Source organism: Zootermopsis nevadensis, unplaced genomic scaffold, assembly GCF_977971745.1.
Source record: "Zootermopsis nevadensis isolate Lab colony 2312 unplaced genomic scaffold, Znev_1.0 Znev_ptg000024l, whole genome shotgun sequence".
In the NCBI taxonomy this organism is placed as follows: Eukaryota; Metazoa; Arthropoda; class Insecta; order Blattodea; family Termopsidae; genus Zootermopsis; species Zootermopsis nevadensis.
In genome coordinates, this window is record NW_028259156.1 from 13,225,341 (window position 1) to 13,242,801 (window position 17,461).

General features: G+C 37.1%; 1 long non-coding RNA gene across 1 annotated transcript in view; it reads left to right on the forward strand.

The window, feature by feature from the left end:
• The first annotated feature begins 338 nt into the window (after positions 1-338).
• Positions 339-17,461, forward strand: part of LOC110841323 (uncharacterized) — a 498,304-nt gene continuing 481,181 nt past the window's right edge. Inside the window, exon 1 of the long non-coding RNA XR_015536924.1 lies at positions 339-586. This is a non-coding gene — a long non-coding RNA (uncharacterized LOC110841323). The remainder of the gene's footprint in view (positions 587-17,461) is intronic.

Sequence of the window (17,461 nt, forward strand, 5' to 3'; positions counted from 1 at the left end):
TATACAACAGACATTATTATACACACCAACACAACTACCACCGTCTTTGCAGAGGATAACTTATATGGAATTTTCCATAAGGCTCAAAATCACTTGCCACGGTAAAAGGAAAGCATAGGATGGTGGGGTTTGTGGTACACACAAAAGCTTTTCCTGTGCACAAGATATACGCTACGAAAAGTCCATTGAGTAAAAGGCAATTATGGGCCCTATTGTTGTACGTCGGTTCTTGTATAACTGTCATCACAACACGGGAACGGGCTGTTGGATCACCGTGGCGCGAGGTACTCTGATGTCGAACAGAAGATAGGGGAGGTGCAGTTGGCCTGTGGCAGCCGCGCGTAGCGGACGTGACGTTCGAGCTCTCTCGCAGACGACTTGCCGCTGGCTGCTACCTGTTTGTGTTTCGCTAGGTGTTGGACGACGTGGTGGCATTTGATTTTGTTAAACGTGATACGTGTTGTAGTGATTATCGTTTGTGAAATATTGTGTTTGTGAAAGTTGAATTTTGTGATGGTTTTTTGTGTGATTGGAACATTCATTTTGTCGTTATTCTAAACCAGAAGACAAACGCGGATAATCGAAGGTCAGTGACAACTTTGCATCGATACATAAGTGATCTGTAATGCACTGCCCTTCATAGTCACTATTATTCACCAATAGACACATTTTACTGTTTCGTTCAATGTAGTTCTCCTTCATTATACGTACTTTAGATTAACATTTGACCATACGAAATTTTCAGTTATCAGTAAATTTCCAGTCTGATATTAACGGTATATAAAATTCATCACGTAAACAATTACATTTAGATTTTATTCTTTCAAAACTTCCATTAGCAACAAAATAAAAAAAGAGACGTATTTGACTGATACTTCTCTGGATGTTTTATTTTGTTACAATGTTTTGTGGTACTTAGTATGTAAATTTAATAGTCGGGATTACGTGCTTTTGCTCAGGCATAAATATGGTTATGAAAATTATTCTAGTTCAGGGGTTATCAACTTTTTGCAGACAGAGGGCTAAATTTTCACTTATATTTCCTCTCGCGGGACGCAAGATTATAAATGATCGACAATTTATTGAAATTTCATGACACTATAAAAATGCTACCAATTTCTATTGCAAACATTATATGTCAAACTCAAGTCATTCTATATTTGATCTCACTGTTGTTGAGGTTCAATTTGCATGCTTTCCTGTAAGTGTTCTTTAGTAAGACGCGTTCTACGTATTTCTTTGGTTTGACGTTTTTCCCCCCTAAATAGTTGCTCACAGCGATAGTTACTTTCAAATACTGTCGACAAAGAAAAAACATGTTTTCTGATATCAAAGAAATATTTTTTCCCATAATAGAGAGTGTGACGTATTAGGAATGATAGAAAATGTATGTGGGCCGCTTAAAACATATCGGAGGGCCGTGTGTGATCCACAGTTTGATAACCCCTGTTCTAGACAGCATATGGATGTCAGTCTGTAGTCGTCTGATATTTATTTAATACGAAGTACTCAAGATAGCAACACAAACAATAGAAGCAATAGAATAAAGGTGTCCCAGTTGACTTGCGTTCGAACCATTTGACCGCCAAAGACGAAGCTGGCACAACGCGTGGATTGTTTCAAATGAAATGTGCCTATCCACTTCGTTACTGCTTTGTATACCTGTTCGCGATAGTTGATAGCCTTTACCGATTAAAAATAAACTCCTAGCTACTGAGTCATTTAGATATTTGGTGGGACTCTTGGGGGTAGACCCATCGCAAAATGTTTGCCTCCTCAGAACGCTGTTACAAGACGTAGAGCGTAGCAGGTTTGAACTTGACAGATCTGTATCAGATCGTCAGATCGCACGGACACGATGATCGGTGATAGAATTCGTCTCTGAAATTCTTTATGAACGATTACTTTTAATAAAACAGTTTACACATTGATTTACTTTAATTGTGAGATCAGAAACACATTATGAGATGAAAATACGTTAGTTGCAAATATAATTTTTAAGAACGTTTTGCAAAAATAAAGGATTAGTTGGCTGAAATCTTACGGTGTTGTAAAGGAACATAAAAGCTTTCGAGAGCAATTAACTGTACACGACATTGTTATTTTGCTTGTAAAACAAATGTTCTCATAAAAATTGTAGAATTGAATGAGACACATTTGTCTCATGGTACGATCACGATGTAATATGAAGGGAAATGTTAAGTTATATCTGATATTTATATAAAATGGGGGTTATATTAAACCGATACGAGCCAAAGTTAAATTCCTTTCATATATTTTGATATAGTTGTTATACCGAATTTCATCTAACCCGTTGGTGGGGGCCTCTGGATTATGTACTTCACGCAAGGAACACATAATTAAATAAAGGTTATGATTATAACAATTATGCCGATTATAAATCATATTTGATTAATTTACTGCATGATATAATTATTCCAGTTATTGTTACTAAACTTTCAGTAGCGTTATTTGATGGTGGTCCTTTATTAACGAGAGATACTTCGGTCCTTGGAACTTCGAATACAAGGTCATGCTGACTTGGTTTATGTCTGTCTTGTTTATGATCGTATCTCTTACAGAGCGTTCAGTTTCCATTTGTCACCGCCCCACCGTAAACACAATGTTGACGTCGAGTGAGCTTGACAAATCACTCCTCCAGCAGATAGGCAGGTTAACAGTCCCCTTCCATTACCCCTCACCCTGACCCTCAAGCAGAAGAACATGTACCTATCTGTCGTTTACAAAGCTCACATGACTCCCCCCCCCCCCCACCCACGAAGCGTGGCTCGTGTCAGGAAAGCGTGGGAAATGGGGAAATGCCCTACTGCTCTTTTGGTTTCCTGGTTGAAGCACAGGAATGAGCAGTTGCTACAGGCCAGGGCGACTGGTGACAAGTGTTTTATGATGACTGTATTAAACGTGTTGTATGCTTATTACTGCTTGTGGGACACGACTTCTTAGCCTCAAACCTCAACCTTCTGAGTTGATTTTTGCTGGTTTATCTTCCTTGACTAATTCTACTTATCTATATCATCTCAGTGTGTTATGCCCTTGTAATATTACTATTGTATTCCTATTTAAGTTATTTTTCTAATGAACTTTACGGTCTGTAATATTGCTCTGTAAACTAACTTGTAATTGTCTAATTCAATGTTTCTCAACTTTTCTGTTGCCTCAAATCGCCTTACCTCTTAAACTTTCTGGTACCGCGAACCCCTCCCACGGTTTCAGGAAATCGGGAACGGAGTTTTTGGTTCAGAAACGAAGCTGCATTTGACAGCTGTAATGGTTTCATACCAGAGGGTCGCTAATCTTTTTCGTTGAGGGCAATTATGTAGATATGCTATTACACACTTACACAAAACTACCCTAGTTTAAAAGGCATTCCTTTGTATGATTAAGGTGCCATCGATTTGTTACAGAAACATTTTCCTTAGTTTTTAACCGTACCTCAGACACAAGAAACCGCATTGGCAACTCCTGTTTACGTAAACTTTCTGGCGGGCACCTTGATGCCCGCGGACGTACGGTCGGCGACCGTCATCACCTTTACAACCACGTGACGCGATGGGAAACAATTAAGCACACTGCTCCTTCTAATCTGCGGGCCCGTCCCACCTGCTACAGCCTAACTGGTTTATGTGTGGAGGCTTCTCTGCATGAAGCTGATGCAATTACTCACATTTACCACCCACGTGGGTTAAATATCTCTATCAAGATTGTTTAATATGTGCAAAAAGAATCGACGAACTGGACCGTCTCATCACTGGGCGTGCAAGTAATAGCATAACTGGAAAGGGCGGGGCCATGAACATTTATCCAGATCCGAGATGACCGTTCGCATAGATTTAATGGGCTCTTGAAATTTCCAGGCTTTCTGCCCCATGCAGTTTGTTTCACTGGGTGGACAGGGCTGTCCAAAGCAGTATTTGTAGCGAAAATAATACAGATGAAAAGAGAACGGGATGTTGTTTGGAATAAAAGAGTCAGAGAACTTGTCAGAGAACATTTTAAGATACAGTTATCGTACAGTAAGTGAACAGAGCCATTTTTATTATAACTGTGGATAGTAAAATCCTGGTGCTAGGCGGAAGCGATCTTCTGTAAAAAAAAAAAAAAAAAAAAAAAAAAACTCGTTTTAATAAATGACTACGTAATAATCAGCAATCTCTAGGCATAGCTTTTTCCAGAAAAATATAGCCCACCTGTTATTATTTAACTTCTACGCAAATGGCAATCTGTAAATCTGGTTTTGGACTCATTTTCTTGGTAAACTATCGCATTTGTTGTTTTATTCTTCTGCGTTCATCCATCTGTCCACTTATCTCATCGCAGACTGTGTAATGTTTTGTGTCTGCTCTGCACAGAGAAATCACGTTTTCTTTGAAGAGCGTAGTTTATCAAAGTAACAGGCCTATTTATTTCAATTCATACCTTGCAATTGATTAACACTATTTGTTGAAATACCATCCTGACACAAGTTCAGACGGATGGACTAATCACATCACCTCAGAGCCGACTGGCAGGTTCGTCCCGTATCTGCCTTCACTCATTTATCATACGTAATTATTCTTTCATCAACATTCCTATGGCCGGTGATTAGCGTTATTTTATGTTTATTTTATCACAGGTGGAAGAATTGTTGTTTTACATTTAGTGATTTTTTTTAAACTTTTCCAATTTGCTCTCAGCGACTAACTGGTATGTGCTGAACATCACTTCATCTTGTATTCCTTTGGCTATTTTCAGTGCTGAGAATTTGGGACGTGAGGTTAATCTCATACACCGTTCTTATCTACACAACAAAACCTTCATTTAGAAATAACATTTGTTTTTTTCCCATTGAAAGGCATATTATTAAGATACAAAAACCTACATTTTGGACATAGAAAATACATTCTTACACCCCACAAAAAAACGACATTTAATGGACACTTTCGTATACAGGACAGCAAACTACTGAACACAGGCACTGCTTACACCTGACAAGGACCTCTGAAACGTCGCTAAATTTCTACCAGACTACACGGCGCTACAACCCAGAAGACAGTTATCTTAGTTTCTTTTGTAATTTGCTTTATATTTTATTATTGTCTAATTTCGTCTCTTCTCGTCCCATGAATATTGATCGTAGTGTATTTTTAAGTTGGTATTAATTACAGCTTTAATTGAACCTTTCCGTATATATTTTTAGATCTACAGATGGAAATTATTTGTTTATTAATTTAAATATATTGTATATATAAGAATCTGAGACGTTGTTTGGAGTTCAGTCATGGTTTGATTGTGTCCACGGAATGGTGTGTATTACCTGCACATGTGTGTTTATTGCTACGTGGCATAATAGAAACAATCTTCTTTGACATCGCATAAAAAGGATACGTTTTTCAACAGCGATAGAGTGAGTGTGGTGCTAGAGGCCCCCTCTCTTGTGAAATCTGTTGAGTCCCTCTGAATTAATCCTTGGCTGAATGTGAAATATTCAATATATGGTAAAGTAAGGCATAGGTTCAAAGGTATTCTTTTCGCTTTGTTTAACACGGAACAATTCAGTGTTTGCTGTGAAACAAAGACTGGAAAATTGAATAAAAACTCCTAAACGTTTATTGTGATATGGTATTTCTTTACAGATATTATTTTTTGTTTCACTGGTGTATAATACCATCCTACTTTTCTGTTCTGACACTGAAAACAATACTACATATGGTTTTTTAGTACTGATCGGATTTTAATAAACAGAGAGTTTATAAATTATCTTTACTGTTTTAATATCTTATTACATATAAACGTGGATGAGTATATTTGGAACTAATCAGAATAAGTAGCAAGAGATTGTGAATATTTTACAGTGAAGAAATATGTGACTTCTATTATCCAGCAAATATTGTTAGGGTAATTAAATCAAAAAGCATGATGCAATCAAATCATGTAGCACGCATGCAGAAGTTGAGAAATGTGTGCAAGTTTTTAGTAGGAAAATCTTAATTTTAGAGACCATTTGGGAGATCTGGCCATAGACGGGAGAGCGGGCTAAAGTTAGGATGGACTCGACTGGATTCATTCGGCCCGGTATATGACGAACTTTCTCCATAAATTTTCACCAACTGAACGATTGTCGGCTTTACAGGAATCATCTGGCCTAATAGCCGATGGGGCCCGAGTCTGACACAGTGTTAAAAAATCAGCCAAAACATGAAATTTACCATGCGCCTCCGTCTAGTGTAGAAATCAAGACTGCGAGGCTGCAAGGTGGACAAAGAGGAATGAACTTTTCGATTACACACAAACCCGACAAAGTGTTCAAGCTAAGCTATAAATTATGTACGGGCAAGTAAGATTAAGCACAAAATGATCACGAATGAAGGAAAGTTATAAAATCTTTAGACCTCTTATAATATAACAGGCTAGACAAATGACAATTTTATTAATAAGTGGTTATTGTCTATCTTAATACATTTTTCCGGAAATGAGGGTAACCAAAATAGGGTTCACTCACATAACGCAGTAACTTGTGTACTCAACTGGAATTTGAAAGCGTTATATCGTGTTATATCAGGCACGATACCCTCGAGATAACCCACCATACCGTCTACTTAAAACAGTTTCGAGTATAATACAAATTAATTAGTTTTATTGACAAATATACCTGTTTTCTGACAGCATTGGTCCGATTCAGTCAAATATTCACAAGAAGAAGATGGCGAAGCAGACTGAATCTGATTTCGATAGACACACATCCCTTTTCTGTAATTAGATATTTTATAAACTAGAACTTATTTCAGTGTATGGTGCGTGACCACCAAGAAGAGATCATTGCATCTCGATTTAAGGATTGCATCGCCAAGAGGACGTCTTGACTTCTCAGCCACCTTGGGTCACTCAGACACAGTGTTGTGTGGGTTGCAGAATCCCACTGCTCCTTCCACAAACCAGATGGGGGAGGTAGAGGGATTCACCTCAGACCTTGCTTCCATTCTCCGCTGTCATGCAGCTCCGATGAGCATTCACCTCTCTTATCATGAAGATCACAATAGCTTATGAAAATGGTCCAGCTAGTCCTTTGTTAACGCCTATTGTTATCGGCGTCCATTACGGAACTATTGCTGCAGACGATGTCGTTTTGTTGACTGGGGTAAAAGGGGAGGTTTCTGATGGAAGGAGTGGATTCAGGGGGGGGGGGATCCTGGTAGCATGAAAAGAGACGAGATGGTATTGAATGGGACAAGTCTGTGTGCCAGAGGAATGGTGGTACTGCGGTCCAGAAGAGATGCTGGATGGATGGATGGATTCTTCTTGGGAGGGGGAGGTGAGGGAAGAATAAAAGAATGAATTCGGAGTTTGTATTGAGAAGCTATGAAGGATGAAAATCATGACGGAGGCTTCTTCAACGTGGAGGGGTTTCGTAAGTATACGTTGCATAGTATTGGGATCGAGCCCTGTGTTGTAACGGACATTGTTGTCGCAGTAGAAAAGATGGAGTGGGCTCATCCATCTCTTTCTAACCTATATGTCTGTGTGGGTAGAATAGAAGTCATTATATACTATAAGAATCCAAAGTCATTTCCGATCGACTTGATGCTGCCTGAAGGAGAGGTGGAGGTAATGTCTAGAAAAGTAGCTCATAAAGAGAATAGTTCTATCCCCCTCTCTCTATCTTTTTCCGGGATTTTGTTGGTGATTTCGATGCTGGAACACTTTGTAAGGTTTCCATAAAGAAATTTCACCGCAAAAATTTCTTACATTTACATGTTAAAATAATTTGTAAAATGGATTTTCTGTTACTTCATATAGAAATTTTACAAGAATTGCTGTAGAAAGTTGTGTAAATATTGAAATAATATACTTTTACTCTAGTACAACTTTTATACATAATTTAATAACAGTAAGAAGTGCTAAACGATTTAGGAAATGAGCATAATTGAAAGTGACGGGTTTGTTAAATTTCATTTATCGATGTTGCATACTTTTATCACCTTCGAGAAATTAATTATGAGGAAAGGAACGTCTGTCTGTGGGTTCAACATCAGATATTTTCAAATTTGTGTCATCATATACGTTTCTCATAAAACATAGACAGTTGACAATTTTTGTATTTGTTAAATAATTAAAACACTCTTTTAAGTGTAACAGTAAACACATTCCACTTCACAGCTTAGAATTCTGTTTGGAGTGTATGGACCTAGCTACTGTAAAAATCTATTGCGGCCTTCTGTGTAGTTCTGTGAAGGCCTATTGAGTGTAGGGATTTATTATGTTTTATGAAATGTAAATTTTATTCGGATTTTGACCTCCGAATATCCGACCTCTTGAAACCCACAGCATGTCTTTCAGCCTACTGTAACCATACCTTCAACAATTCTGATCTTGGAATGAAATTTAAACACTTCTTATTAAAGAAATGAAAAAGAAAATTTGTTTGTGTATATTGCTTCCTGTTGTTCAATAACTGTCTGTAACTTAAGTCCATCTGTTGGCCGATTCTAATGAATCTTAGTATGAACATCATTACACTAATTGTCTTCCCTGCTTGTTTGATTCTTATGTAATTTCTTGATTCCGTCATGTGAACATGAGTAGGGGGAACAATACTGGAACCATTAAACGTACCGTCTGAAGTTCTGAATGGCAACAGAGTTTTGAAAAGTATAAGACTTTCATTAAGACATTCCTTTACCGAAATTAAAAATAGTAACATGGCTTCTGCGCGTACGCTTCTAATACATATCAGTGTACGTACCTTAACAATTGAAATTGGTATGGTAAAATGGTACAAATACACCAAGATCCCATTAATAGTTGGTCACACAAGTGCCTTAGAACCTGAATTCATAATCTATAAACTTACAATGTCAAGAAATAAAACAGTTTGTGTATTCTAAAGGAAGATTTATCTAGTTTTATAGTAACTCGATGGGGAAGAGTACTTAACGAGTGATTTATTCCTGATCTCTTTTCTTCTTTCCTTGATCTCCTTACTTCTAAAACTGCATTATACTATCAGAACTTGTGGACTAGGTCCCTTAGGCTTTATGCTTACCTCGTCTAATTCGGGTTAACACTTGCAAAGTGCAATATACTCGTATGACAACGTTCTTTCATTCGTTCTCCCCCACCAGACGCCAGGGTGAACTGTCGTCCACATGTTTTTTTTTCTCTCTGGGTCGAGCTAAACTGTATAAAACAGGTTAGCCAGCTTTATCGCGAGTTCAACAGCTACTAGAATTTAAACCTCTCTGACCTCAATAATACTATAATGGATTGACCTCGCTGTCGTAAGTGGACGTCGGGAAGATGGCTAAACGAATAAACACGACAGGCATTGTGTCAGGAATCCTACTGTTCGTGTAAATTCTACTTTGCTTCTAAGTTTCTTGTCATATATCAGCAAGAAGTTAACAGTATTCTCCTCCTTTGGTATAGCATTGAACTGAATACATTTTCTACCACATTTCATTTACTACCATATAAATTGTCATCATTCAGAAGAAGTTAGCTACACCTTCTCTCGCCCATTTGTCTTCATTATTGTGCTTAAATGAGTACAGAGTAAACTTTATCTTTATCTTATACCTTCTGTCAAAGCTTATATCCATTTCAGGTTCCTGTAACATATCTGTTTATAGTTGAAATGTTCGTCATCTTCAATCATTTTGATGACAGTAAATTTATAGGTATTCGTTCATGAAGGGTGCATTTTGATGTGTAAACAATTCAATAAATCAATTTCAATTTTTGTCTGTACCGGCCTAATTTAACTGCATAGAGCAGATTACTTCGTAAGAAGCTAATAGTCGCGCACCTAGTCAAAAATGTCATTTAATTCTGTGGAACCCATACTTTCACAAAATGCCTGCCCCCAGACTCTGCCCTGAGCCAGATGAACCCAGTTCATATCTTTACTTGTTTCTTTTAAGATCCATTTTTAGTGTCAGTACACCAGTGCGTCTTAATTTACACGAAGCTGAAGTCAAATTTCATGAATTTCTCTAAAGTGGTTTTGTGCTTGGCATGAAATTCGGTGCTTTCTAAGACATAGCTTTGTGTTAATTTGAAACATAGTTGGCATGTCTGTGTCCTGATATTTAACGAAACGGGGGACATACATTACGTCTGTGTGTAATATAACATTTGTGGCGTTCATTAGTTTTAGAAAGAATGGAATTGTAACTGCAACAAATGTATAAAAACCAATGAATTCACATAGGATGACTGTGTAAAATTTGTGTTAAATTACACTCTTGTTATTAACATTTCATGGAGTATGTGACAGTTTTTTCTGTTGACATGTTGTCAGAGTTCAGAATTATGAAGTTGGAGTAGGTACCATTTGAAAGTCACGAGCCCGTGTTCTCAGCGTACCACAGTTTGCAACCCACTGACTGCCACCTCAGTGCTTTCTGACTGGTGATGGGTCAGTCCACATGGTCTTCAAATTTCCCAGCGCTTCGTGTGGCAGCTGTAGCCATCATAAAGAAACAGTTGCTATAGGGAGGGTGATGGTTGTCAGTGCAGTGATGAAGTTGGCAAATGTTGAGCGGGAAGCTATGAATGTGGCTTGATTATGTAGCTGGTCGCCTTTTAACAAGATTCTAATTATCTTCACCTGGCAGGAATTGAGGGGGTATAAACTAGGGAGGCGATGAAAAATACATACATGTTAATGTCTGCACCAGTTAATATGACAGACCTTGTTCCACTTATGAGTTAAATGTGTGGAAGTAGCAAGCTGTCATTACTACATGCCACTCATGTGACTTGCAAAGAATTTTTGTGATTAAGTTTCACGATCCACATCAAGACGTTGCGAGATGTGTTCATGTTTTATTATAAAGCATCTTCGACTAAGGAATGGAACGTACACTGTTATATTCTCTCCTTATTAAAAAAACATGGAACTAAATAATTTTTGCAATTATTTCTTGAAGCTTTTAAGGTACAAAATGTGATAAAACCTTTACTGAGGACCAGCAGATTTAATTCGAAGCAAATGTCCAACGTTTAGAAACCCTCTCTTTCTACATATTTCAGGAATCTAGTTCACCATTAGTAATACTTCCGTCCTGTTTGATAATATATAACCTCAGTATATGAAACAGAGTCTTCAAACAGCTACGGAATCGGGAATCAGAATTCGAATCAAGAACGGCTAATACAAAATATAAGCTAACTTTTCGCTTCTGACTTAATGATATTGCGTCATTTATATAGGCCTGTAGGTCTACACTCGACAAACCCTGAGCAGTCAGTCAGTCAGTCAGTCAGTCATTAATCTACCGCTTGTGAAATACGTGTTGATTTAGTCAGCCGCTTTGGGATCAAAACACCCGTTCATGTCACGTTGAAATCAATAAATCATTTTCGATTTACAAATAGTATATAAATTGGTACTTGTGTCTTTATTCAGGAAACGTGTTCCGCTTATTACCGGTGTATTTTTTTTATTACCATTTTGTTGTACTGCGTATCAAGCAAGCTGATCTCGATATAATAGGAAATAATTGGATTAATTCTTTTGAATTGAGTGATAGAACCATGAATTCATTCCCTAACGAATATTATTCTGTGCAAAGCTCTCGAACAAGCTTCGTTCCCGTTCAAATGAACATGAATGTATTTATTGCTGACTACGCCATACATCTGTCACGAAGGCTGAAAGACGGATTTCAGAACCAATAATAATAATTACGGCATATGTCTGAGAGGAAGTGACGTCATGAAACACTGACTGTAAGAGAGACCATAGGAAGGCCTTATGGTTTTGTTTGGAATTTATGTTAGAAGCAGCGGGATCAGTTTTAGGGAAGTGTCATGAGTAATAACCCGTGTTGAACATTTATACGTTAACACATGAATGATGACTGTGGAGGGTGTGCAGTGTATTTTTCTGGTAATCATTGAGAGGTTAGGATCTGATGACGAGCTGGTGTGAACGTGGCAATGAATTTTTGGACTTTATACAAGGCAGAGAATATCTTGACCAGCTCAGCGACTGTCAACTTCAAGAAGGACTTTGCTTAGTATTATTATGTAAAATCAATTTTTTTTTGTTACTGTGATGTGTTATAGACGTATGTTTCATTAATAAATGAGAAACTAACTCGGATCCGTGATGTGGGAGGCCAAGCGTCTCTGAATTGGATGTCGTACTAATGTATTTTAGATGTTACTAAATGGCCCAGACTCCAATGCTGTATGCAAAATAGTCACAATATTTAATCCTTTGTACCATACGTCGCAGCCACTCTGTACTGTCTTACCGGTTGAAATCAAAGAGTATAAAATTTCTTGTCTGACGGCAATGCTGATTCTTGTTACGTAATTTTAATTACAGAAGAAGTAACAGTATTTTTGCGAAACTTCAAATTTCGGTCACATTAACCCACTTCTTGTGTTAGGGATTTGGCATTTCAGTTAATATTATTCCCTGATGCGTGCTGGTATCCTTCCGTTACTTCCGCCATTTACGTTTTTTTTTTGTTAATCGCAGGAGAAACACATGCGACTGCCATTTCATTTTTCTTGAATTAATTCGAATAAGAATCATGAACTGCAATTGGCTTCCAACATTTAGACGTATTTAGTTGTCACAACGTCCGTACCGCGTATTAGGGTTTGCGTAATCTCATGTTCTCAGTAACCTCTGCAGCAAAGTGATACTCAAAGAGTAAACTTTTGTACGTATTTGTTCCTGCAGTTTAAATAGTAAGCATAATAATGAATATACTTCACGTAGTTTTATCCCACACGTTGGAGATCACACGAAAATGTATTCATTGTATAAAGGACTTTGAAATCCCTGTGGCAATAATAACCGCAGAGCTGAATGATTCTATACTTTGTGGTGATGTGTAAAGAACTACAAATTTTAGTCGTGTATTTTATAACTGTGACAAATGTGTAGTACAGTAAATGTATGTGGAAATTTCAAACCTGGGGCACAACAAATCACTCCCAAGCACACAGCGATGACTGGGGGATGGTCTTGAAATGTAGTTTCGATCTTGTTGTTGCATTAAGGAAATCATTCCCTTCTTCAAATGGATTATGTTTGTTCGTTGAAATATAGAAGTGTATACAAGACGAAGACATTTGCATGCAAATAGAATAGCTTACATTTCAAAAGAGATGCATTGCAGTTTTAAGAGCAAGATCATATTATACAAGCTAGTAATGACACTGTGGCTTGCAAGACAAATATCTGAACATTTGCAGCAGAAAATCTTACGTTACAGATTAATATCAATAACAACAACAACTCCATGGAGCAAAGTCCTTCTTGAGAAGTTGATAGTTGCTCAACTAGACAAGAACTAGTCCATCTTTTATGTAAACCAGAATGTTCATTACTGTGCAAAAAAATTAATATAGATCCTTGTTAATAAGTTCTAGTCAGGATTTGCGGTTAACACGGCGGTAAGTACTAAGATGGACGTCCTCTGGGTTGATGGTAAACTTCTATCAGACTACACGTCGTTGCAACCCAGACGACAGCCATCTAAGTTCAATTCAGTTCACAATTTAAAATTCTGTTTGTTTAATATGCATTCTAATCTCTCTCCTAGGCCTGAATCCTTTGAGTAATGTGATCCCTTAAGATGTTATTTCTATTATGTTATATTCCATTTATCATCCTGCCTAAACCTGGTACATGTGCAGATTGCCTCGTCCTTTTACATTCGTTATGTAATTTCACTACATCACTGTTTGGTACATATTTTTTCAGACTGCTTCTATGAAATGTTAAATGTTCATGTTCATGTTCAGTTGGTAGCACTGTGCTGGTAGTTAGGAATTGGCAAGAGTTTCACTGCAGAAAACATGGCCGTCATTATTTCCCTTAATATAGCTATGACAATGCGTCAGACATTTGATTCATGCTTGTGTTAAGGCCTTCATGAGAAATATGAAAGAAATGTACGTGCATATACTACGCTGTAGCTTCCTCAGGTAGAGTGCTATGCTGTGTCTCCTTCATTCTCGCGATCTCTGGATTTCAGTCTCTCAAGCGAACTCCATTTGAATGCAATGCCTCGACCCCCCACGTGTTGAATTGCTCTTATACTGAAGAATCCCATGGTACAGCTTTTCGCAGGTACAGATGCTAAGGCGTCTTAAACACTGAGAATATCGTTGAAAGTGTAGAATTTAACATAAGTAAACCTTAATCGAAATCACTTGGGATATATTTATATTAATAACATCACTGATTAAATATCTATAACTAATTAAACTGGTCTGTTCTTGTATTGGTTGAAGACGTGTAGCTGAATAGGTTGTGGAGGATCAAATGATACTATGAATGCGAGTATGGAATGTGGACGGAAGTGGTAGTGGCCTATTTTAATGTGCCCTTCGAAGAATTTTTTTAATGGACTGACGAAATATACCTGAAAGCTCAGTCAGAAAACTCTGTAATTAGATTCGATTTCGGGTCTTCCCGAATGTGACGCAGAATTGCTACTTTCTTTCGAAATTCGAAAACAAAGCTCGTTGCAGAGGGAGGAAGACTGATTTCTGCAACATTACTGGCTAGGCATATTTGAATTAGAGAAGTTGCGTTACGTTTTATATCTTGCTTGGAAGGAGAAAAACAAAAATACTACACAATTTCGATGGGGAAACCTTTACGGAGGGAGTCAATTTCAAGATTGAGAGTGAGGACTAAAGCTGTTACGGTGGATCTTGGGCAAATACGTTGTGAGAATGTGAGAACTGGATTGGAGAGGCTGTGAATGGCTTTTGTGTGAGTGCTGTTTAACTTCTGGGTCCCGGTATTAGAAAGAATTAGTATTTTACAGAACAGTGACACCACTCGGTTTAAAATTAAATAATTCTGCTATTTCCAATTGAGAATATCGAACTGTTCCTGTTGTTCCTCAGAATAAACACCGATTATTTATCTGAACAGCATTAAACAAGTGATCCTTCTCAGAAGCGTTGTGTTTTCTTTCAGGAAGAAACTGATTCTTTAAATATAATTTGTGTAAACTTTGTGCTTCAAAGGGTTAACTGATTATAAATTAGGATAATTAATGCTGTCTCATAGAACGTCATATAACGTCTTACCTTAGAAATATTTCAATCTGTTTTAGAAAATGCTACGAAAAAATAAGTATTGTATGTAAATATAAATCCTTATTTCTGTAACGAAATACAACCAAATACAAGTGGAGTCTGAATTCAAGACCAAATTCTTTATCACTACTGATTTACGGTTTGTTGGTATTTGTTATCGGAATTTGAATTGAATGGATCACATGAGGGTTATGGATAGGCGATAAACCGATCAAGTCACTAATAATGTTTGTAATTTCTCTCTGAAACACTTGACAAGGCAAAGCGCTGACGTTCCATATCTGTATTCAGTTCAATCTTGGCTAGATTACTGTATATCCTCACTCAATATTTCGTGTTTTTCTCGGTGTTTCCAAGCGAATCTTGGGACTTCGTCTTGAAATATACTACAGTTGCCTCCTTCCAAATCTCTAGATGTCATTCCTAATAGTCCACCTGTCTCATGCGAAATCTGCAATTGGAAAATATGTATTGTCGTAATTTTTTACGAGATAAACTTGAGAATAAATTCATGTAACTGCCATAGTCAACATAATAGTTTTTTTTACAAGATTCGCCCCATTAGCACCCCCTATAACTGCTTAAGATTTCTGCATGTACAGGTAATGTTACCTTCTTTCATACTTGTTGAATATTACGTAGATGAATGTGGAAATAATTTGTTCTGCAACAGAGGTATCACACATTAAAAATTCGCTGTGATTTGCATCGATTTTATTTTAAAATCTTCTAATAGCTCTTATATCGATTCTATTGAAAGGACGCTTGAAGAGTAGGCCTATATCCAATAATAATCTGACTCACTCATAAATTTTTATTAAAACCAACTGAAATCTTTATGAGTTCGGAAGCATGAGAAATAGACACGGACGTCGTGGACGGATGCACAGCGTGAGTCTCTTAACGGGATTCCTCTGGCGTGATTAATATGCGACTGAACCTACAGTAGAATGACCACACTAGTTCTTTGACATTTATTAAGAGGTGTGTGAATGGAATGATTTTGAGTACTTTACTGCAATTTTATTCCTGCAGTATGTTCGCTGATTTGCAGTACAGGAATGAACTGATGGAAATGGAGGTGGAACATTATCTTGAACTCCTGCTACCACACGCACGCACACACACAAACACACACGAAAGAGCATCATATACTCATTTTCATAACCATTGGGCAACTCTTGGAAAACTCTTAATGGACGATTCCTTTTTCTGCCTTTTTATATTCAACGTTCCCCCGAGTGTTAAGACACTGTGAGATTTATAACAGACATAACTCTCTCTTCTTACGGGAGGTGGAAGTAGGTCCTGACGGCATATACATTGTCTCTAAGACGGAAAAATACAAAGGACTTTGGGGGGAATGGATGATCAGAGTTAGGGAAAGTATAAGCGAAGTGCTGCTTCTGCTCCTCTGCTAGAAAGAAAGGCCATCATACATTCAAACCCAGAAAAGGGGTGCAAAATAAATGAAAATATGGTGAATGTGGAGAACGAATGAATGGAATGAGGAACGACCCATTTCATATACTTTTTTTTTAAAATTGATGCAACGTCTTCAAAAACTGTATTCACTTTTTTTCTCATCAAAATTTTGTAAGAAACGTTCATACAAGTATTTTATGAATTTGTTCTTATGTAAAATTTAACTGCTTTCAGCACAACTCAGTTTAACTGTCACGTAAAGTTTGTTATTAAAGTCGCGTTACCACCAGGAAATGTTTTGATTGAATACTTGTAACAACATCAATACATCCTTAAGGATAGGAAAGCGACTAAAATTTTATTAAGCCACGGAAATCTGGATGTTAAAACAAGGACGAGAAACCTAGGCTTCATATATAGATAAGTCAAAAGTACTTTACACTTTTTATTAAGGCTTGTAAAAGGTTGCTGTTATGTTAGAACTAACTAATATTTTGTGATAAATAACAACCCCAAGGTTTAAATACGTCTGTTTCCATGGGGTCCGGAGAAAACTCGTTCTCACTTACATTAAATTACTATTTCAGTCTATACAAGAATTTAGATGTGTACTAATTATGTATTAAGTATGACCGCAACATATTTCGTTCTCAAACGACATCAAAAAATGGCATACAGTTATGATAAGGAGTTAACAATTCAAGCATATGACTACTTTAAATTTATTGTAAAATATTAAAATAAAACATATTAAAATTATAAAATAAATTATACTCTAAATTATATAGGTACTGCACCTATGAGAGTCCTGTTAAGTGTAGTTTACATTATTCTATGGATGTGGCAATAAGCTCTAGGTTACATCTTATAGTGATAAATGATATGTTCTCGTATTCTGATTTTTAATATCCTGAATGTCGAAGCCTGTAAAGTAATTATTAATATTTACAATATTATT